The sequence below is a fragment of the Stegostoma tigrinum genome, chromosome 7 (genome assembly GCF_030684315.1).
Source record: "Stegostoma tigrinum isolate sSteTig4 chromosome 7, sSteTig4.hap1, whole genome shotgun sequence".
NCBI lineage: Eukaryota > Metazoa > Chordata > Chondrichthyes > Orectolobiformes > Stegostomatidae > Stegostoma > Stegostoma tigrinum.
The window spans coordinates 15,094,239-15,118,635 of record NC_081360.1 but is presented as its reverse complement, the minus strand read 5'-3'; the positions used below and the strand labels follow the sequence as shown (position 1 = coordinate 15,118,635).

General features: G+C 43.7%; 1 pseudogene; it reads right to left on the bottom strand.

The window, feature by feature from the left end:
- Window positions 1-2,996: 2,996 nt before the first annotated feature.
- On the bottom strand, window positions 2,997-23,774 carry LOC125453949 (putative methyltransferase DDB_G0268948; annotated as a pseudogene).
- Window positions 23,775-24,397: the final 623 nt, after the last annotated feature.

Genomic DNA, 24,397 nt, shown 5'->3' with positions numbered 1-24,397 from the left:
ACGCTGCCCATTAGTGGGCATTACAAAAACAGGCAGCTGCCCTTGCTGCCAAGCAGTCCTCAGTCTAAGGGATGAACATCTTGCAGAAACAGAATGGTGCTAGTCAGTCTCATCCTTGTTCCCAATGTCAGTAGCTTACACAGTGAACAGAGTGCCTGTGCAGCAAGGAAGGAGCCAGGTCGCAAAGTCTCAGGTGAGTCGCCCTCACACAAGTCCATGGAGGCATACGTCAGTCTGGGGTACCCTCCAGTAACAGTCATGGTCAGGCATCCAGTCAGGGTGTTCTCAGTCAGGTATCTATGCCCTTTCAGTTGGGCGATTGGGTCCCAGTCAGTATATTGGTTCTGTAGCAGCAAGCATGAAGTTAAATGTCTGGGAAGATCAACAGGCACCAGCCAGGAGGGTTTGGGTATGTCCAAAACCTCGGACTGTTGGATCATGTTGGTTGAGGAAATGGGCTGCAGTCAGTCTGTCACATCTGACCACAGAAACTGAATGGGGCACTGTTGGGGAGGGTGTGAGCCTCAGCAAGTTAGGCTTTCGGACATATGGCTGCAAGCTGTGGGCAAGGGCACAGTATGATTATGGAGGGCTGGGTGGGGAAGGGGAGCAGGATTTGCAAGGGGTGGGGGTGATACAGTAAAGCATGTGCTGGGGTGTAGAGGTGGAAGTGTTGACCATGGTCAGTAGTAGCCTAGCTCCAAGTGATGGGGTAGGGGTGGGTGAGTGAATGACCACATCAGGCCTGAGAGGGACAGGATGGGAAGGTAGGGCAGTTTAGACATGGTACACAGTAGGAGTGGGGTTGGACACTTAAGTGGCCATGTGAAGCCTGGAGGTCAATGGGATGAGACAATGGGAGGGAAATATGGATATCCCCGCTCACACTGAGGCTGGAAGCTACTGGCAGGGGAGAGCTTGTGGTCATCTTCCATCACACTGAAAATCAGTGGCGTAATGGAGAAGAAAATCGCCACACCACTATCGGAGTGGAGTATCACATACTGAACCCCAGGGTCTCTCAGGCTGTACCCTGTAGTCCCTCTCACTGAGTCCTGGGGGTCTCCCACATTGAATTCTAGAGTCTTTCTCACTGAACCCTAGGGTCTTCCACACTGATCCCTGGGGTCTTCATACTCAACCCTAGATCTCTTTCACTGAACCCTTGGGTGTCCCACACTGAGCCCTGATTTTATCAATGTATCTACCTGAAGCTGGTAGAATATATCTAATTTTGTTTAAATGTGTAACCTGATCAACTTCTTTTCCACAGTCAAACCCTCTTTATCTTCATTCATCTGCTTAGAGCTCATTCTTGTATACAGAGTAGTACGAGTTCACTGAATTGTCAGATTCCCCAGAATGTGCCCAAATGTCATAATCAGATAAAAGGTATTCTTCAAAGTAGTACATGAGCATAAGAATTTGTGTATGTGCGTGGCCCCCTTTGAATTTCTGAGTTAATTTGAAAATGACCAGCATCAATACTTCAAACTTGAACAAGACAAAAATTAGTTTATTTAGACAAAACTACTGTTCTAATTATTCAAGTAAAAGTGATAAGGCTATTAACTAAAAATACATTTATAAAGATTAACAGGAGGTAAGGTTGAAGGGTAATTACAATGATGAAAGTAAGATCAATCTCTATAAATGATGCAGGTCTGTATCCTCTTGAAATTTCTCATTCTGAGTTGAAATAGCTGACACTTGAAGGCAGATTGAGTACATTCAATTGCTTCTGTAGTCAAATAATCAATATTTTCCTGCACAGAAGAGCTCAGGAGGAGAGACGGAGGTTACTTATTCCTCACTAGTTCTGGAGTTATAGCACTTGCAGATTGCCTGATCTCTTGATAGGACAGATGATTTCCGATTCCTTCCTTTTTGCCTCCCATGGCCAAGAACTCTCTTTAGTGGTGTGCCTCAAAGTTCTTCCTGGAGCTCCTGACAATTTGGCTGTCTTCAACCAGACTTGATGCAATTCAAAACTCACAATTAATCACTGCTACACAAATCCAGGTGGTAATTGTACCAACAAGGAACTTAATCATGCTGGAATCATTTTGAAGTGATTTGCAATTTATCATAGAAGCTATGATTTTTCACATCGACATCTTGAATTTTAATGTCACTGTGACCAACCCTACAGATACTTACATGGTATTAATGAAAACAGAAAGATGTCAAGGTGACTGCCTTTGCTTTAATTTACCTAAAAATCTAGAAAATCATAAAATTCTGCCATAACTACGAAAAAGGACATTTTGAGTTCTAGGAGATCAATTAGTTGCTGAAGCACCCAAAATTCCCAAATTCTGTGTTGCATCGTAAATTAAACGTATATACAGATATACAAGTGGACTCTGTATCCACTTGATGAATTTAAAGCTTATTTTCACAGGTCTGTATCTGAATGGACAGAAAAACATTCCCATATCAGGACAGTGCAGTCATTTCTCTGAATTATGCAATCCACCCAGACATGATCACCTCCCTCACTCAGTCTCAGGATTGATGCTGGCATCAAAGAACAATGTTATGGAAGTCTGCAATCACTGGCCTACTGCCAACCCCTCAAGCTGCCTGCTGCCTCACCTTAAGCCTCAGTTTGCCATTTCTCCACCCTCACTCCCTGAAAGAACCAAGGAACCAGACAATGGGAATCTGGGCATTGGTGACATCATGAGGTGGGACAAGGAGGAGAATGCGGCAGCAAGTGAGGGACAACAACTGGCACACAAATCATGAGTGGCACCAACCTCCCATGACAGTGTGTTGGCAAGACAGACAGTATTTAGGTGATTCAGCAAAGAGTTTAACAGTGGGAGAATCAGGAAGGATGACGGGTGGCTCTGGGGAAGTGGGTTCCCTCCAATTCTAGGTCTGTTGGTGGGAAGCTGGAAAAGCACAGCAGGTCAGACAGCATCAGAACAGCAGGGAAGTCAGAGCTTCAGGCCAAAACCCTTTGTCAGGATTTCTGTTTTGATCTGATATAAATCCCCACTCTGATTCTGGCAGGTTTATACACTGAGCTATGAGAAATTGTAATGAAAAATTGTCTAACTATACAATAGAATCCTAACTCTTCACAAAGGTCTTGCCTGAGTAATGATTTGATTTATTATTGTCACATGTACCTAGGTACAGTGATAAGTTTTGTTTTGAATGCAGTACAGGCAGATCATTCCATACAAAGCGTATTAGGGTAATAGAACAGAGCAAGGAAAACAATGTTATGGCTGCACAGAAGATGCACAAAGAATGAGTGATGCACAACATTAAATTTAAAATTTGAGAGCTCCATTTGGAAGTCTAACAATAGCCAGGAAAAAGCTGTTCTTGACTCTGTTGGTACATGTGGTTAAGCCTTTGTATCTTCTCCCTGATGGAAGAGGTTGGAAGAATTATAACCGCAGTGGGAGGGGTCTTTGATTATATTGGTTGCTTTCCAAGGCAGCAGGAAGTATAGATGGGGTCAATGGATGGAAGGCTGGTTTGCATGATCGACTGGGCTGTATTCATTACTCTTTGTAGTTTCTTATGGTCCTGGGCAGAAATGAGTCCCTCAATTATGTTTCATAAACAGGGAATGTGCATGTGAACTCAAACCCTAACTCCTGCAAGAGTAGTCAACCCTCAAATGAATAGGAAAATGAGTAGGATTTCTATCAGGCTCTCAACTGCATACTGCCCTGTGCTACTGCTGAAGCTGAATATTCCCCCATCCAATGTGCAAACCACTATCTACCAATGCCCCCATTGTGAAACGCAGATTTAATGTCTTACTTAAGGCAGCTGAAATTATCTCTTGACGCAACTGGTCTGAGAAACAATGTTGCAGATATCACTCGGGTTTACTTGCCAGTAGGCAGGAAGCAGTCCACTTTGCTTCCAACATAGTCTTCCTGGAAGAAACTCCCGTAGTCTGCATAACACTAAAAAGAAATAAAAATGTCATGAGTTTCATGCCCACTGTATTGAAATGTCTGGAAAACACATTCGGTTGTCTAATGTAATATGGACTGAACATACTGAAAAACTGTTTAACGTTCCACATCTTTATTAAAGCACAGCAAGGCCTGCAGCTTGACAGCGGTTGCAAAATTCACCCCGATCTCAAGGGAAGGATATTGTGGGCTTGAGGGGGTAGATTAATTGGTCCCTGAGGTGAAAAGGTCACCTTATTACGAGAGACTGAGTGAATCAAGACTATATTTGTTGCAGTTCAGAAGAATGAGAGGTAACCTTATTGATGCACTGAAGGTGATGATGAGTCTAGTCAGGCCTAGATACTGAGACATCGTTTCCTTCCCCTTGTTGGGGAACCTGCAAGTGGGGGACATAATCTCAGGACTAAGGAGATATCATTCAAGACTGAGAGGAGGAGAAATTTCTTCACTCAAAGGGAAGAGAATTGCTGGAATGCTCTATCCTAAAGGCTTTCAGATACTCTATTATTTTTAAGGCGGAAATTCGCAGATTTTTGATTGTCCAGGGAATCGAGGGATACAGGGAGCACACAGGGAAGTCAAACCTTAATCATATTGAATGGTATACCAAGCTTGATGCACTTTGTGGTATAACCTTGTTGCTATCTTTTGCGCTCTTGTTTGTTCACACTCTTAATGTACCTGATTGCACTCCTTTCCATTCCCCTATTTCTTCCTCAATTATTAAATCATATTAAGATCAGGAATGTAAAGACCATTTCTTTTCTTTTTATGTGCTTTTTTCTTTAAAAGATCAGGACTGAAATGAGAAAAGACCTATTTTAAAACCAGAGATTGCAAGGATTGCTGCATGGTACGAAAGTAAGTAATATAAAACTTTCACTCTGAACACTGTGCAGAAGTCAGAAGTCACATGACATCAGGTAACAGTCCAACAGGTTTATTTGAAATCACAAACTTTCAGGATGCAGCCCTTTTATCAGGTGAAGTGAGAGAGATGCAGTGAGACACAGAATTTATAGGCAGAGAGATCAAAAGATCATATAACTTGTGTGAATGGAGTTTCACATACTAAGTCTCTGCAAGTTACCAAGAGCATTAAAAAGTGTTAACAGCTGAATAACAAATGAAGGAATGACTTAAAATGCAACTCAACGAGGCAGAGAGATTATTTTTCATTTTTTGTAGTTAATTGGTGCTAGAGACAAACTAAATGACTGGAATAACATAATAGGTATAAGAGTCGCACACCAAGGGTCTAACCAAAGTAATAAGTAATCCAAAACTGTATAAACTAATAAAGGTAGAGGGATCATAACAATTTATCCAGGTGATGGTGACAAAACAGAATGGTGAGGAAGATTTTACAGGTATAGAACAGTGTGGTGGGGTCATATGTAGCACAACATGACCCAGAGAGCATGGCTGAGGTCATCTTCATGGGTATTTGGCTATCAGTTTCTGCACAGCAATTCTGCATTCTTATCTCAAAGGCCACCTTGGAGGACACTTAACTGAAGATCAGAGGCTGAATGTCCTTGACTGCTAAAATGTTTCCCAACTGGGAGGGAACATTCCTGTTTGGCGATTGCTATGCAATGTCCATTCATCCGTTGTCATAGCATTTGCATGGTCTCACCAATATACCATGCCTCGGCAGCACTTTGGCTCAGTAGTTAGCATCGCTGCCTCACAGTGCCAGGGACCCAGGTTTGATTCCACTCTCGGGTAACTGTGTTCAGTTTGCACATGTCTGTGTGGGTTTTAGCCAGATGCCCCGGTTTTCTCCCACAGTCCAAATGTGCAGGCTAGGTGCATTGGCCATGCTAAATTGCCCAATGTATTCAGGGATGTGTAGATTAGGTGTTAGCCATGAGAAACGCAGGGTTACAGGGAAAGGGTGAGATGGTCTTCAGAGGGTCGGTGTTGACTTGTTGAGCAGCTGGGCCTGTTTCTACACTGTAGGGATTCTACGATATCTATGAGATAAACAACATTGGCTGAGACACACAAGTATCTGCCATGTATGTGGTGGGTGCTGTTCCCACATGTGATGGTAATATCAGTTTTGATAGTCGGACATTCTTGCAGAGGTTGCAATTGCAGGCTTGTGTGGTGTTATGATCGATGTTGTCCCACAGGCTGAGTAGTTTGCGGCGAACAATGGCCTGTTTAAGATTTAGTGGTTGTCTGAAGGCAAGAAGTGGAGACATAGGGATGATCTTGGCAAGATACTCGTCATGTTGAAGGCTGTGAAGAACATGGTATACTCTCTCCACTCTGAAAAAGTACTAGACAATGAGGGGTACTTTATCAGAGGTATCCAGTGTCTGTCTTCTGAGGAGGACATTGAAGTTTTTCATTGTGGCACATTGTAATTGGCGATCGATGAGTTGAGCATCGTATCCCATGTTTAGGAGGGTATGCCTCAAAATCTTTAGGTGTCCATCACATTCCTCCTCATCTAAGAAGATCCCGTGTATGCACAGGGCTTGTCCATAGGGGATAGCTTCTTGAATATGTTCAGAGTGGAAGCTAGAGAAGTGAGGTTATCTGTGGGTTTGCATGAGAGGTACTGAAGTCTCCGTCCTTCATGGAGATGCCTGTCCAAGAAGGAGACTGATTCTGAATAGTAGTCCACGGCAAGTTAGATGGTGGCATGAAACTTGTTGATATTGCTACCTAGTCACTTCAGTGATTCCTCTCCATGAGTCCAAAGGAAGAAAATGTTGTCAATGTATCTGGTGTATAGCGTTGGTCACAAATCCTGCACAGTAAAGAGGTTTCGCTTGAACTTGTACAAGAAAATGCTGGCATATCAGGATGCAAATTCAGTCCCCATGGCTGTTCCATGGGTCCAGATGAAGAACTGGTTGTCGAAGATCCATCAACCATGCTCACAAGATAGCACAGAATGTTACCCAGGCACAATGCAATGCCAACCATGCTCTAAAGATCAAAGGCAACACCATCATCAAACCAGCAGACAAAGCAGGAGCCATCGTCACACAGAATAGAAGACTACTGCAAAGAAGCTTACAAACAACTGAACAACCGGAACACTACAGACAACTACCTGCCAATCTGACCAAAGAACACACCAGTCAACTCATCAGACTGATCAAGGCTTTTGATCCAGATCTTCAGAGCACCCTTTGCACTCTCCTCCTACATACTTCTCACCTAGGAGACTTCTACTGCCTTCCAAAGACACACAAAGCTAACACACCTGGCTGTCCCATCATATCAGGCAATGGGACCATGGGGCAGTGGGCAAAGTCCACGGTCTAAGATTTTCCTGCTGAAAGTAAATGGAGGTCCATTCAGTTATTGGAATATCCTAATGCGTCAAATATGTAAATATCAGTATTCTACGTGTAAATGATGTCTTTGGTTTTGCGTATAGTCAACTGCAAAGTTTTGTATTTACTTGATATGCAACTGTGCAGAACTAAACTGCTTTTGTGTCAATGCATACATACGAAGATATTTTATGAATTTAAGTATATTTTTGAAATTTAAAAAAAAGCCACTTTAAGTCTGAAGAAAGCCAGTTTATCTTTCCTTCAGCGGTTGCTGTAAGCTGTAAATTTTAGTCAGTAAGGCAGAGACCTTTCATTAGTGAAAAGGCACCCTGCATCTTTTGCAAACCAGTGAAAGCAACTGGAAAAAGGACGACTAAGAAGCAACATTTTGATCAACAGGAGAATCATTGCAACAAGTTCTATGAACAAAGATCACCAACTGGTATCCCAGTTTTCCTTCCACTCTTAACTTGCGTTTTATTGTTCCCCTCCCTATATCTGTCTGTGTGTAAGGGGGAATGTATCAGTTTTAATTAGTAGTTATATACCAACAGTTCATAACTGTTTACCTGTAGCTGGAATCTATTTACTTGTACTAAATAGCAGTTTTTAAGTACAGAAATCTGATTCCATGTTTTCTATTAAACTGTGTCTTGGAGACATTGGGGAATTTTGTACACTTTTACAAATCCTTAACTTCTGTGACGACTCCGAGAACAGTGGAGCTTGATTTCCAGTGCACTATCCCAGAGAGGTGTGACAGGATGGAGATTGTTGTTCCCAACATTTATCGAGTTGCCCCACTGGTCTTACTGTGTCCATATTCTGATCTACTTAATCATTCAAGCTGCTCAATTAAATTCCCACTTCCACGATTACTCTTACTCTCGCTCCATTCTTTTGAGCGTGGCTTTAGCCACTTCTCGATCCTTCTTCTGAAATGCTTGGTAGTAAGATAAGGATTCGATGAAGCCTCTGATGCACAAGATTGGCACTGATTGCTTGAATTGAATGTTATTGACCCTGGAAAACAAAAAGAAATCCTTTTTAAACGTGAAAATAGAAAGTGCAGATAATGCTCAGCAGGCTGGGTGGCACTTCTGAAGAGAGGGCGGGGGGAGAGAGAGAGAGAGAGAGAGAGAGAAAGAGAGAGCATATTAGGGCTGGATTACACGATTAACGAGGTCAGTAGCTTAAGTCGCACTCTGGTAAAAAGTACCACAGAATGAGTAAGTTTCACTTGCAGGAGCTATGACTGGGATAGCATTGGGCCCACTGAGTTCATAACATTTCAGCAGCATGAGCCTTGTAATTAGTTAGGTTTAATAAAGCCTGTATATCATGCCTCACAAGAACATGGACATCACGTTTTATACATTGCCTTGCTACTCTGAGGCCTTTCAAATGATTTAGGTCCTTTGGGTCCCCTCAAACAAAACCCTTTCACCTCCCTACTCTCCCCACCAGCACACTGCCTCATGGCTATTCATATCCTGCATGCCAACTCAATGCTAAATCATCCCTACTCCTCCCTGGTGTGGTCCTGCATACACTATATGCCAACTCATCGAGCCCCCACAGCCCCTCATGTAGTCCCCATCACCACTTACCCATCGTCCATAGATGACAGATGTCAAGAGCCAATGGAATTAAAAAAAACTTATAAAAATCTAGCACAGATTTCATTGGATTTTTTTACCCACAGTGTAGTGTACTATCATTAAGCTCATTCACAAAGTTTTTAAATCCCCTTTTACAAAAACAAACTTCTATGCAGCTAGGCTTTAATAGTATCTTTAAATTGTCAATTAATCTGTGATCTCAAAAACCTCTGCTTAAATAACTAACTTTTGTAACTCAGCTAAGCATTCATAATGGCATAATGATAGCTGTTTGGGAAGATTCAACTATTAGTTCTACTAAAAATGCCCAATTGCTTTTCTAAACGATGCCTATCAATCAAAGCAGTCCAATAGACAGCTTTTATTTTAACTCTCACTGACAACTACAGCTTGTTTTTTGTAAGTTTAAGAAGCAAAGCAGTTAAAATCTTAGGGACCATTAGATTTATATACACCTAACCTGTCTTTCAAGAATATTTACATTGATTCCATGAATTTCACGGCTCCCACATTGTGCGTGAAGATGCTTGCAACAGCTAAAATGGCGTCTGTTCAAACACAGCACTGTGTTCAAATGGCTCTGCTACGTTTCGGATTGTCTCCTGTGTGAGCTGCATCAACTCCTTCCCCCCCAAACTCCAGCAAAAAAACTAGATGTCAGAAATAGGGTGTCTGTGAAAATCCAACCCTTCAGCTCATTAAACTATCAACAAAACTGCAGGAAGTTGTCATTTGCGTTACATTTCTTTGTTCTCAAGGTAAAACAGTTCTATGCCTTTCTTGTCTGGTCTTACCAATCTGAGCTGTTACGTATAACATCCTAAGGTTAAATTCGGATACTCCTTCTAGCTTCACTAGAGCAGCCATGTAACCACTATGTCTACAACAGCAGGTCAAAGGCCAGGAATTCTGAAATGAGTACCTCGCCTCTTGACTCCCCAGAGCCTGTCCATCATCTACAAGGCACAAGTCAGGAGTGTGGTGGATACTCCCCACTTGCCTGAATGCGTGCAGATCCAACAACACTGCAGAAGCTAGCCACCATCCAGGACAAAGGAGGCACCCTATCCACCATTGTCAACATTCACTCCCATCACCACAGATGCTTAGTAGCAACTGTTTGTACCAACTGCAGCAACTAACCAAGGCTCCTCAGACAACACCTTCGAAGTCTATGACTGCTCCCTTCTGGGAGAACAAGGACAGCAGATATATGGGAACACAATCAATTTCAAATTCTCCTCCAAGCCTCTCAACATCCTGACTTGCAAATGTATCACCATTCCTTCAGCATCGCTGGGTCAAAGTCCTGGAACTCCCATTTTAGGGGCATTGTAGGTCAACTTATAACACATGGACAGCAGCGGTTCAGAATGGCAGCTCACCCCCAACGTCTCAAGAACAACTATGATTGGGTGAAAAATACTAGCTCAGCCAGTAACATCAACATCCTTAAAAACAAATAATTCCAAAGCACTGACTCTACTTCCATTCATAGTATTAATACAATTATTAACTTAAGCAAAATCCATCACCTCCCTCATTTGCCAGCCCTGAATCCCAAATGCCATTTATTAGCCCAGTCTTATCAACTTCCTTTCAGCAGCCTCCTTCAGTTTGCCAAGGAATTAATTGTACTTTCTGTTTTGAAATGGTATTTTCTAAGTGTGGATACAGCTCAACTTCGTTGCGCTGATTTCCAACTCTGTGACAGCCAATCCCTAACATAGCAGAGCCATTTGAACACAGTGCTGTGTTTGAACAAACACCTATCCTCATAGAAAGGTCTGAGAAGAAGGCTTGATGGGGCTGTTTAATATATTTCCTCTCTTGGGGAGTGGGGAGAATGAGTTCTGGAACAAGAGCACAGAACATGAATAATAAAGCTTGATCATTCAGGAAACACCTCATCACTATTCCTTGAAACTTAAATCTAAGATAGCCTGCTGCATTAATATAAACCAAACTGTGGATGCTGGTGATCTGAAACAAGCAAAAACAGACATCGGTGGAGAAATAGCAGGCCTGTAGCATCTGTGGAGAGAAAGCGGTGTTATCGTTTCAGGTCCAGTGACCTTTCTTCAGAAATTCAGAGAACGTGATAGCATCAAATATTTCCTTGTATTCTGTCCGAACAATCCGAGTTTTTTCACTCTCATATGGAGCCAGGGTCTTCAATACCTGGGAACGGGAAGTACAAGAGAAAATTGGTCATTATGTCATTTAGTTATTCATTCCTTGGTAGTTGTTACTGTGTGCATGGATTACAAGGATGTGTCTCCCAGATTGCACCAACCTTCCACCCACACCCCCACTCTGACAGAACAGTGGCCAAAGAACTTGAACACATCCAGGTTTTGTTTTTGTTTGCTCCTTAGATGCAAGCACCACTGGATGGACGAGCATTTGCCATACCTAATCACCCTTGAGAAAGTCATGAGCTGTCATTTTGAACAACTTTACAGTGGAACTACACCCACTGTGCTATTTCAGACCGAATTCCAGGATTTTGACATTGATGGTAAAGGAATAGAGATATAGTTTGAAGGGGGATGTACTGATCAGCTTTAGCACCACTGCTTTGGATTTGGATGTACGGAATATTGTTGCAATGATTGCCAATGATATAAAACTCAGAAATGCAATTGCATCATGGTGTCATAGAAATGTATAGCACGGAAACATACCCTTCAATCCAACTCGACCATGTAGTTTAAAGACACTGGATTAAGACAACTGAAAAACGGCACACGGTTTGACAGAACAAATAAGGAATGTGCAGGGGTAATGGGCCACAGGTTCCCAGAACCTGCATAAATGTGACATGAATTTACAACTGCACAGGCACACAATAACAAATGGAATTGTCACTTCATGGTTTTAGCTGCACATAACCCCACTCACCATTTAAGTGGAGATGACAGTAGAAAATCCTGCAGAGTCCATGAGATAAATCAGTACAAATCACACATCGTACTTCATTCAGTACAAATCTGCTGGTTCTATGTAGATTCATACAGTTATGCAGCACGGAAACAGATCCTTCGGTCCAACTTGTCCATGCCGACCAACTATCCTAAATCAGTCTAGTCCCATTTGCCAGTATTTGGCCCATATCCCTCTAAATCCTTCCTATTCATATATAGCCACCCAGATGCCTTTTAAATGTTGTAACTGTACCAACCTCCACCACTTCCTCTAGTAATTCATTCCATACATGCATCACCCTCTGCATGAAAAACGTCCTCCTACAGTCCTGTTCAAATCCTTCCCCTCTCACCTGAAAGCTGGCTTTGGATTCCCCTACCCGAGGGAAAACTGACCTTGACTATTCACCCTATCTATGCCCCTCATGATTTTATAAACCTCCACAAGGGCATCCCTCAATCTTCAAGGTGCTACGAACCTGCACCCAATTTACAGATCTTTGCAGCACACAAAACTGATTGACAATAATTTTAAAAAAGGGAACTTGATCATCATTGGCATCAGATAACTGATTTTAAGATCATACATATTATGAATTATATTTCAAATCCATTTGAAAGAATGGGAATCTTACAATCTACAGTGATAAGTGTTTTACACTCTGAATTATATATCATAGAATCGCTACAGTACAGAAACAGGCCATTTAACCCATCAAGTCCATACCAACCCTCCGGAGAGCATCCTACCAAGAGCCACCCCATTCCCATAACCCTACATTTCCCATGGCTAACCCACCTAGCCTCCACATTCCTGGAAACTACGTGAAATTTAGCATGGCTAATCCACCTAACCTGTACATCTTTGGACTGTTGGAGGAAACGACAGCACCTGGAGGTAACCCACGCAGACATGGGAGAATGTCCAAACTCCACACAGACAGTTGCCAAGGGTGGAAACAAATCCAGGTCCCTGGTGCTGTGAGGCAGCAGTGCTAACTATTGAGCACAATGCCACCCATGTACGTGAAATGGAGACCTCTAATGTTATAGATTGGTAGTAGGAAGATTGGGTGAACTGATTTAGCATCTGATTTTACATTTGCTCTAGATACTTGTACATTGGATTTTCACAGCCATGGAGTTTTGCAGCTTGTTCAGGTGGTGCTCCTCTGGCATTAACATGGGTTGACCTCTACAATTCCATAGCTGACAGTGCTACATTGCCTTTTGTATAACCTCACCAAGTGAAGGACAATTACTGTGGCTACAGCAACTGCAATTACCAGCATGCCAATTAGAATACTGCTACCGAAGTCGCCTCACGCATTCACATCAGTGTCCGTGTCATATTCTCCAATGACTTGTTCTGCATCGTAAGAGCAATGCTTTCACATCAAAGCTTTCATCAATCACCAAACTCCCGTTGACATTGTCCTCATTCCTACATTCTCATCAATTACTCAAGGTTAATCATCCCAGAACCTTGGATATCAGTGATAGCTGGCATTGCCCCGACCTGAATAAGCCATCAAAAAGTGGTGTCGAGACAGAATCAAAAGTGATTTGCCTTTCAGAGCTGGAAACAAAGCAGGGAAAGGATCTGCTTCATCTGCTCCTCAATAACATGGAGGTGGCTCATAGAGTCATACAGCATAGACATGGACTTTTGGTCCAATTCATTTGCACTAAACAGACATTCCAACCTGACCGAGTCTCATTTGCCAGCATTTGACATAGTACCCTCTAATCCCTTCCTATTCATATACCCACCCAGATATCTTTGAAATGGAGTAATTGTACCCACCTCCAGCACTTCCTCTGGCAGCTCGTTTCATAGGCACTCAACCCTCTACATGAAAAAGTTGCTTCTCAGGTCCTTTTAGACCTTTCTCCTCTCACCTTAAACCTATACCCTCCAGTTTTGGAATCTCCCACCCTAGGAAAAGTATCTTGGCTATTCACCCTATCCACACCCCTCATGATTTTATAAATCTCTATAAGGTCAGCCTTCAGCACATAACGCTTAAGGAAAAAAGCCTCAGCCTATTCAGTCTCCCCGCTGTAGCTCAAAATCTCCAGTCCCGACAACAACCTTTTAAACCTTTTCTCAACCCTCAAGTTTAACAACATTCTTCCAAAGAAGGGCAACGAAAATTGTACACTGTACCCCAAAAGTTGACAACCCGTGATTTCATCGGTCTGCTTTCTCTGGGTCTACAGCCATGACATGTTGATCACGTTGAACAGCATGCTGCTGGTCTTCCTTTCTGCACAGACATCGCTGGGTTTATAAGCCCTGTGGCAGAGAGAGGCCTTTAAGTAGTCACACCTTAATGATGTATGGGCATCCATGGAGGACAGGGAGGTTTATGGTGTGCATTCCCAAACGGAGCTTAAACATGTATAGACTCGGACTGAAAGGAACCACTACAAGTATTAGTGTGAGGGGAAAAAACACAGGACCTCTTTCCTTTTCTCCACATTTATACTCTGTTGACATTGCACTCCATTTCTGGCCACACTGGCAACCACTGACTAACTGGTGGCACGGTGGCACAGTGGTTAGCACTGCAGCTTCTCAGGCTCAATTCCACCCTCAGGCAAGTGTCTGTGTACAGTTTGCACATTCTCCCCATGTCTGTGTGGGTTTCCTCCCATAGTTCAATGATGTGCAGGTTAGGTGGATTTCCCGCGCCAAACTCCCAATAGTATCCAGGGATGTACAGGCTATGTGGATTAGCCACAGGAAATACAGGAATAGGGTTGGTGTTGGATCTGGGTGGGATGCCCTTTGGAGGATCAGAGCAGACTCGATGGGCTGAATGGCATCTTTCTGCCTGTAGGGATTCTATGACTGAAAGGAAAAGCAGGGGTGGGGGTGTGTCAAACTGGTATGCTGAGCTCAGCGCTGATCACGTTCAGCCACCAGGACCAAGTATGTCAAGGACCTGTTCTGCTACAGGAATTAGCATTCTTATCAAAAGGTGGTAGCAGAATGCTGGGGACCTGGTCCTCAGTGAGGAACCTACTCTTCCAGAAAGTCTGCGAGTCAGAGAATTGCAGTTATAAAGCTGTAGTTGTTTGATCAGGGCTCCCTCTGAGCACAGGTCTCGCCACTAAGTCTGCCAAAATCAATTACAGTGAGGCAGTGCTCAACATCATTGTTTCTACACATCATCCTCCCCATTACAAAAATAACTTCAGTGTTGTGCATCTTGGAAAGAGGAAACATTTGTACAACTGGTTTGGACCAGGGCAGTGAAAGGAGGGATGATCTAAACCACACGGTATACATGGACAGATCCTATTCTGTTATAGTTGCTCAGTTATCTCCAATCAGCACAATCTGGGTCAAACGCTCAGCAGTCATTGTAAAGCAATTCAAACGGTACTCAGTAACAATACAGAGCCAGGCAGCCTTTGGGTTTTAAAACCCTGTCAACTTCCTTCATGAACTTCTCCAAATCAAACCAATGCACAGCTGCTGCTGCTGTTAGCAGGGTGACAGAACCATCCTCGAACTCCAGTTCCTCTGCCACACCCTATCTGTGGAGTGAATCAACAAATGCAGGAGTATTACACCATCAAGACTGTTTATTTGGGCATCTCGGGGACATCTTGTACCTCAGTGAGCAAGAAGTGTTTGTTGATTGAGAACAAATTATCATAGAGTCTCTACAGTGTGGAAGCAGGCCATTCAGCTCATCGAGTCAACACCAACCCTCAAAACAGCATCCCACCCAGACCCAACCTCCCACCACATCCCTGTCACTTTGAAGTTCCCAAGGACAATCCGCCTAGCCTACACATTCCTGGACACCATGGGGCAATTTAGCATGGCCAATCCATCTAACCTGAACATCTTTGGACTGTGGCAGGAAACCAGAGCACCCAGAGGAAACCCACGCAGTCACAGGGAGGATGCTCAAACTCCACACAGACAGTCAGCCAAGGGTGGAATCAAGTCTGGGTCACTGGCGCTGTAAGGCTGAGCCGCGGTGCCATCCATTGGAATACTGGGATAAGGCAACCGGAAGCCGGTCAAGGGTCGAAGATCAGTTCTACCCAGGACACGTCTTGGAGGAAAGGCCCAAGCCTGCCTTTGATCCAGCCTGCTCACCCCCACCAGTGCCCTTTCCAGTTGCCCCTTTGGTAAACTCAAAATTGTTTCTTGCATATTCCCAGGGGAGAAACACCATTCAGTTTTCTCATTGTCAAGAAACATCCTCCAGGTTGAGGAACTTTAAGTTCAGTGGAGGGAGTTGGTGATGACTGGGGCAAGAGGTGAAAGCCAAAACAGTAGGAGAGAGATGTTTTGGAGGCATGACCCTTATTTCTGGGGATTTAGTTAGTGTTAAGCCAGGGGAGATAATCACACCTGGGTGTCCGGAGATGACCCAGAGCACCAATTGTGAAATGAGTTTAGCTCAAATAAACCCCTCCCCCAACAAAGCTTTAGCATCCTGACCTAGACATTGGCAGAATATCACAACCCGATTATTTCATTATGCAGGCTATGAAAATTACAAACAGTGCAAACTTCATGTGAATGTTTCTGCTCAGCTTGGAATGAAATTCTCTCTTTAATATTTCCATTTCATTGTTTGGTCTTGACTATCCTGCAAGGCAATGCAGTGGTTCTCCAACTGGTGCATTTGCCACAACATCCTCTTGCCCTGCCTCCCTCACCCCATCTCAATAATAAAACAATTCAATTCCCATAATGTGAAAGTGCTGCATGGAAAGAGGGTTTGATAGTTATTTTGATGAGCACTGCTATTTATTTACAGATGGTAATGAGATGGGTGTTTCTGCTTCCCATAGTACAGTCTGTCTCCTTGCGGGGTGAGGCATTCTCCTGGACCCCATGCCTCCCATTTCACATTGAGCCACCCCCTGCCAAGTCTCTGCAGTGTGCTGACCCCAGTTTGAGAACCAATGACTGAATTCTAGCAGAAAGGCAATGAACCCGGATGTTCCATCCTGTTGCGACCGGACGGTGTGGTAGAAGTGGGAGTGCTTGGTGTGTTGATTAGGGAAGGATTGGTATCGAAGAAGAGGATTTGAAGTGCGGGAATGTTTGGTTTTGACAGACAGGATCTGAAGGATTAATGTCTGCAATTGGCCTTTGGGGACTGAGACTCGATGTGAGCAGAGAGGGCAGAGGCGATGGATGAGAACGAAATCAGAAGAGATTTACCAGGATGTTGCCAGGAATGGAGGATTTGAGTCATAAAGGAGGCTGGATAGGCTGGGACTTTTTTTTTCTCCTTGGAGCATGGGAGGTTGAGGGCTGACCCTATAGAGGTTTATAAAAATGTGAGGGGTATAGATAAGATGAATGGCAGGTGTCTTCCCCAAGGTGAGGAATTTCAAGACCAGGGTTCATATATTTAAGGTAAGAGGAGAAAGACTTAAAGGCATGAGCGGCAATTTTTTTTTCAAATACCAAGTGGTCCACATGTGGTACGAGCTTCCACAGGAAGTAGCGGATGCAGGTGTAGTTAAGGCATTTATTAGACATATGGATAAGTACAGGAATAAAAAATATTCGGAGGGATACGTGCCAAGCACAGGCAGGTGAGACTAGTTTAGTTTGGGATTATGTTTGGCACGGACTGGTTGGACCGAAGGGTCTGTTTCCAAGCCATATGAGTCAAGGGCTCTACGCCTGGGGCCGTTTAGCTCCATATAATTTGGTATCACCCTCACGCACTCTGCTACTGCCATCAATGGAGCTCCAATTGGAGGGATACAGTGTGTCCATTAATTACCTGTAAGAGACATTATCAGGTCCGTCCACCTTTTTGGCCTCTTCAATCTGAGCTTCACTCACATCAATCCCAACCACTCTGTCAAAGTAAGAAGCCAATCCCCTGGTGCTTTGGCCTGAGCCACATCCATTATCCACTGCGAAGGTGAATGGCTTGCCCTTCTGAAAATGGGACGATATTTTTCATGAAACACACACCTCCTGACCACAATCTCCACTCCACCTGAGAATCTCTGTGCTTAGTAATTCCACGTCCAATTATGATAGCAACACAATGTATGATTGGAGGGTTTGAGCTATGGGAAGAGGTTGAACAGACTGCAGCTATTTTCCCTGGAGTGTCAGAGGTTTATGGGTCACTTTACAGAGGTTTATAAAATCATGAGGAGCATGGATAGGGTGAATTATCAAAGTCGTTTCCCCAGGGTGGGGGGGGAGGAGGCCAAAACTAGAGGACATAGATATAAGGTGAGAAGGCAAAAATATAAAAACGATCTAAGGAGCAACCTTTTCACACAGAAGGTGCTGTATGTATGGAATAGGCTGCCAGAGGAAGTGGTATAGGCTGATATAATTACAATATTTAAAAGGCATCTGGATGAGTACATGAATAGAAAGGGTTTAAAGGGAATATCGGCCAAATACTCACAAATAGGACTAGATTTAACATGAACCAGTTGGACCAAATGGTCTGTTTCCATGCTGTCCAACTGTATGACTCTATGAGTTAATCGCAGCAAAGCAGAAGAGATTTACCAGGATGGAGATGCCAGGAATGGAGGATTTGAGTCATAAAGGATGCTGGATAGGCTTCAGACAGTCAACGCCAAATGTGACAAGGAAGCTAGTTCTGATAAGAAGGCAAGCTGCATGCTTGCAATATCATGGATGAAATAATCTAAAGGATTATCAATAATGTCACACCATGAACTTGAAGGACACAAAAAACTATAAGAATTCAACTCCAGGATTCTTCAGTAGCAGAGCTCTGGAGAATAACGCCACACAAGCAGCACACACAATAATCACAGCTAAATTCTACCATTAATCAGCTAACAGCCAAGCGGGTTATGAGACTTAACTTGCTTACTTGAGGGATCTTATTTTATTTGCTGAATGCAATAAAGTTTAAACAACTGTTTCTGCAGCGATTGTAACAAGGTCAGCCAAATGGACTTCATAGAATATGAGTTCCCTGATTGGGGCTGTTAATCCAGTCCAATCAGGGAGTCCCGGCTGACACGTATAAACAGGAGTGTCAGAGGTTCTGTTCACTCTGAGACCTGACTCTGAATAAGGCGGGACTAAAGTCAAAGACTGTTCATGTGTAAATAAAGGATGACTTGGTGACGAGCTACCAACCTCTGGAGTTATTTCAGTTTCAGTATTTGATCATCTGAGAGATTTCTTAATAAGTGGCTGAATTAAATGTAGCTCGTGGTAATTTACACACAACAGAAACTTGAGCCTGTTTCTCTCTGCATTGATGCTGATAGGCCTGCTGAGTATTTCTATTCCATTCCATATTTGTTTTCTCTCTTTCGTTTTACTTGTAAAGCCTCTTGCAATCTGTTTTCGTATTTCTTGTTGTTTTACTCTCATTTTACACTTCATAAAAATTCTTTCACGGAAATGAGCATCACAGGCTAGGCCAGCATTTATTATCTGTTCCTAGTTGCCCTTGAGGTGGCGGTGACAGTCCTTCTTGAACCACTGAGTCCAGGTGCTATAGGTAGACCTACGATGCCATTCAATTTTTGAGACTTATCGGTAGATACAACTGAACAGCCATTTCAGAGGGCAGTTAAGGGTCAACCACATTGCTCTAGGTTTGGAGTCATATGCAAGCCTGGATAAGGTAATAACAACAAATTTCCTTCCCTAAAGGGCACTGGTGAACCAGACGGGTTTTTATGACAATGGTTTCATGGTCATTATTAGATTTAATTCCAGATACTTACCGAATTCAAATTGAGTTATCTGCCACAAAGGAATTCAAATGCTGGTGCCCAGAAGATGCAGATCAAACAAAGAACTGTGGATGTTGAAGATCTGAAGCAAAACAGAAATTGGTGGAGAAACCCAGCAGATCTGGCAGCATTGTGGAGACCAAGCCAAGTTAATGCTTCAGGTCTCCTGATTCTTCTTCGGAACAGTTCTGAAGAGAGGTCACCGGACTTGAAACGTTAATTGCTTTTTCTCCACAGATGCTGCGAGATCCATTGAGTTTCTCCAGCAATTTCTGTTTTTGCCCTCGAAGATTACCTGGATTTCTTGTGTAGCAATAAGATCACTACACCACCACTTCCACTTCTCTCTTTTTATAATTTTCTTAGCCACCTATTGGTGGTTTAAAATCATTCTTCACCAAAAGTTCTTTTCTTGTAACAGTGTAAACTGTTGTTGGTCATCTAACATAATCATTAACTATTCTAAGTATTTATGTTTTACCTCCTTATCCACTCCATGGAAGGTGTTTTCATTGAGAACTGTAAATTATTTTCCTTCTTATGGCAATCCTTTTCTACCATCCTACCTTTTGATATAATTTTTTAACACATCTCGGACATCTCACCCCTCAAACTTCTACAATTGGCTTTGTTAGAATTTAAGACCCTGGTTTTAGGCTTAGCCAGATCACTGTCAGAACTAATACAAATTTTATCATAAGATGATCGCTTCATTATCAGATTTCTAATTAATCCTGTCTTATTACACAGCGCTAGATTTAAAATAACCTATCCTTCTGTTGATTCCTCGATATATTGTTCTGAAAAGCTACAACAAATCTAGTCTGTGAACTTGTCCTCTAGTTACCTTTGTGATCAGAGATAATGGGAACTGCAGATGCTGGAGAATCCGAGATAACAAAATGTGGAGTTGGATGGACACAGCAGGCCAAGCAGCGTCTTAGGAGCACAAAAGCTGACATTTCGAGCATAGACCCTTCATCAGAAAAGCATGATGAAGGATCTAGGCCCAAAACATCAGCTTTTGTGCTCCTAAGATGCTGCTTGGCCTGCTGTGTCCATCCAGCTCCCCACTTTGTTATCTCTAGTTACCTTTGCCAACTTGGTTGGTAGAGTTTAAATGAAGTTTAAAATCAACATTATTGCATTAGCCATTCAGCATGTCCCTTGAATTTACCAGCTTATGGGGGAGGAAATGGCCTCATGTTATTACTACTGGACGATTAACCAGAGATGCAGATAATGTTCTGGAGACTTGGGTTCAAATTCCAACATGGCAGAATCTGAACTCAATAAAAATCTGGAATTAAGAGTCTAATGACGACTGTGAATCCATTGTGAATTGTCAGGAAAAACCCATCTGGTTCACTAATGTCCTTTGGGGAGGAAACTGCCATCCTTACCTGGTCTGGGCTATATGTGCCTGCAGACACACAGCAATGTAGTTGACATTTAACAGCTCTCTGGCCACATGGGGATGGGCAATAAATGCTGTCTGACCAGCGATGCCATCATCCTATGAATAAATAAAGGCAAAAAAAAACTCAACACAATGATTATTTCCACCAGTGTTTGCTCCCCTTCACTATTTCTTAACTCCACCCATAATGACTCGACACACTGATTTTCTGGACTTGAAATGTTAACTCAATTTTTCTCACCATGGATGCTGAGTTTCTCCAGCGATTTCTGTTTTTGTCCCAGAACATTCTCTTAACTAGTAACAAGACCACTACACCATCACCTCCATCTCTAATTTTTTTAGTCATAGAAATGTAGAGCACAGAAACAGACTCTTAGTCCAACTTGTCCATGCCAATTAGATATCTTAAGTTAATCTAATACCATTTGTCAGCAGTTGGCCCATATCCCTCTAAACCCTTCCTACTCATGCACACTTCCAGATGCCTTTTAAATGCTGTAATTGTACCAGCCTCCATCACCTCCTCTGGTAGCTCATTCTCCCTTTTGGTGATCTATCACATTGAAATCTTTTTTTCACTTCTTATGTTTTCAAGTACAACCCTTTCTCTTTATTGCCTCTATCCCATTGTTTATCATTATCTTACGTCCTTCTCTGAAAATCAAGTACCTGTAGCCCAAGATATTTGATTCCCAGAGTTGGTCATCCTCCAACCATATCTCCATAATGACGATTCTATTAAACCCTATCTCTGTACTTGCCCTTAATTCAACCTTGTTAGGACTGTTTCATCCATTCAGATACAGCACCTTTGATTTTCATGGTTTACTATTCTTTTTATCAATGTGACCTTGATCTGAAATATCCCATTCACATTGTTAAAATCCTGACACAAACTGCTTGATTTTATCCAAATTGTGAGTCTACTCCACAAACTTACCTCTTCAGGTTTCTGGGTTATCTAACCTCTGCCTCTGGCCGTGCTTGAAATGCCAATAGATGGAGCCAGGGGCCCGCTCATGTTTAAGACCTGTCCAAAACTGCAGAATCCCTACAGTGCAGAAAAAGGCCATTCAGTCCATCAAGCCTGCACCGACGATCCGAAGAGCATCCCACCCAGTCACTGACCCTACCTCTGGGACACTGGTCATGGCTAACTCACCTAGCCTGCACCTCCCTGAAAACGAAGGACAATTTAGCATGGCCAATCCACCTAAGCTGCACATCTTCAGACTCTGGGCGGAAACCCACGCAGACTCAAGAAGAATATGCAAACTCCACATGGACAGTCACTTGAGCCTGGAATCAAACCTGGTCCTTGGCAGTGAGTCAGCAACGCGAATCCCTGAACCACCGTGCCAACCTGGGCAATTAAGACGTTGCATGGGGTGAGAAAATTGATCAGAGAGATGTAACTAAATCCAGGAGTTAGATTAGCAGCAACCTTGATGCTGATAGGAGTTCTGTGGCAGTCAAATAATCACATTTCAGGCTTTGGGTCAAGAGAACTCTCTTTGTTCACTCTGCAGGCTGCTGCTTGCGAAGACGTTTTACTCAGTCTGCACGGACTGGTTCATTAACTGACCCTCTCACAGAACCTGCTTATCCCTTGTGCGGCCCTGAAACTGACACCCCACTGTCACGTTCAACTCGTACAATAATAAAGCTTTAGTCCCTATTTCCAACACGCAGTCACGTAAACGCGGGCCTCACATCGTCGATACGAGCGACATTGGTTTTGCAAAACTTATGCACAAAACCCTGGAAAAGTGGAATGGGTTCTCACACAGAAGGAGGCCATTTCACTCGTTGAGGTTAGCCAACCGTAAATGACATATGTGTTGTGTTCATGCCGGCTCTCTCCTTAGACCACCACCACTACCAACCCCCGCCCCCCCGCCAAAAAACCAACCCCAATCCCCTCTTGCTTGCATCCTAAACTCTAGTTGTGAACGATATTGATGGTTGAACGGTAACGCTTTGACAAATTCCTTGTAAGACCTGCGGGTGCGGTAAATCGGGAACAAGGGCAGAAGTTCGGTGGAAAAGCTCAGCAGGTCTGGCAGCGTCTGTGAAGCAGAGAGCAAAAGAAATCAGAACCTCAGAAACGGGAAGGGCGACGGAATCCGAAACGTTTAACTCCTTGATGACATTTTTTCTCTCTCTGCTTCACAGATGCTGGCAGACCTGCTGAGCTTTTGCAGCAAACTTTTGCCCGCGTTCCCCTACTCGTAGTGAGCCTGATTCTTTCACAGGGGGCTTCGGGGTTTATCCAGCTGAGTTTGAAGACGGACTCATTGTTTTGTTTCTCTTTCAACATTGTTCTGGAGATTTATATGTCATTTACGGTTGGCTAACCTCAAAAGGAATGGTCTCTCATGGGCAGCTGGGTGACGGGAAAGGGCCTTTTATGGATCGACTCGACCATCAGAAAAAAGGAAAACAAGGTTTTCAAAAGGTTTCAGTTGCCTCATCAGCACAAAAAAAGAGTGGGAAATACACCCCACTCGGACAGACCCAGTGGGTTCGGACTCTCTGACGGATCCGGGACGGCAGCAGCAAAAACAAATAAACCTTATTTGCCCATACAGATCGGGTTACAGCCGTCTTCGCGTTGACCTCCTCATGTGCCGGGGTAGGGGGTGGTGGGGTGACCTGCTCCGCTATTTGTTCCTCCAGACTCTCACCTTTCTGTGCAAGTAGCCGAGGGTGAGGTTGCGGATTAGGAAGGGCGAAGGGAGCCGGTACCTCTGGTACAGGGCGGCGTGTTCCCGCTCTTCAAACGGTCGCGACGCCATCTTGGCGCAGCTCGTGCGCTCAATAACCGCCAGCGAAGGTGGCTCTCCCCGACTCCCCTTCATATTTTAACACGCAGCAGGGTTAAAGACTGTGGTTCTGACCGCCACCGTCCCCTCGGTCGCCCTTTCCAGCCGTAAGCGCTTTCGTGGCGCTGCCTTTTACCGCCGAAACGTTTCCGTTCAAGCTTGAGGTAACTGATTCATCGGCACAGAGGGTTGAGTGCAAGGCCCCGGGGCGAGCTTTGCCTCTGCGGGTTATTGTCAGTGTTTTCTGTGAGTTTGGTGAAAGTTTGGTCACTGACAACCAGTTTCTACGATTCCAAGCGATCTTAGCTGTTGGACTGTGTGTGAAGCAAGGACATCCCCCCGGCAGTGGTCGAGAACGCCTTTGACCGCGTCTCCCGCATTTCCCGCAACACATCCCTCACACCCCGCCCCCGCCACAACCGCCCAAAGAGGATCCCCCTCGTTCTCGCACACCACCCTACCAACCTCCGGATACAACGCATCATCCTCCGACACTTCCGCCATCTACAATCCGACCCCACCACCCAAGACATTTTTCCATCCCCACCCCTGTCTGCTTTCTGGAGAGACTACTCTCTCCGTGACTCCCTTGTTCG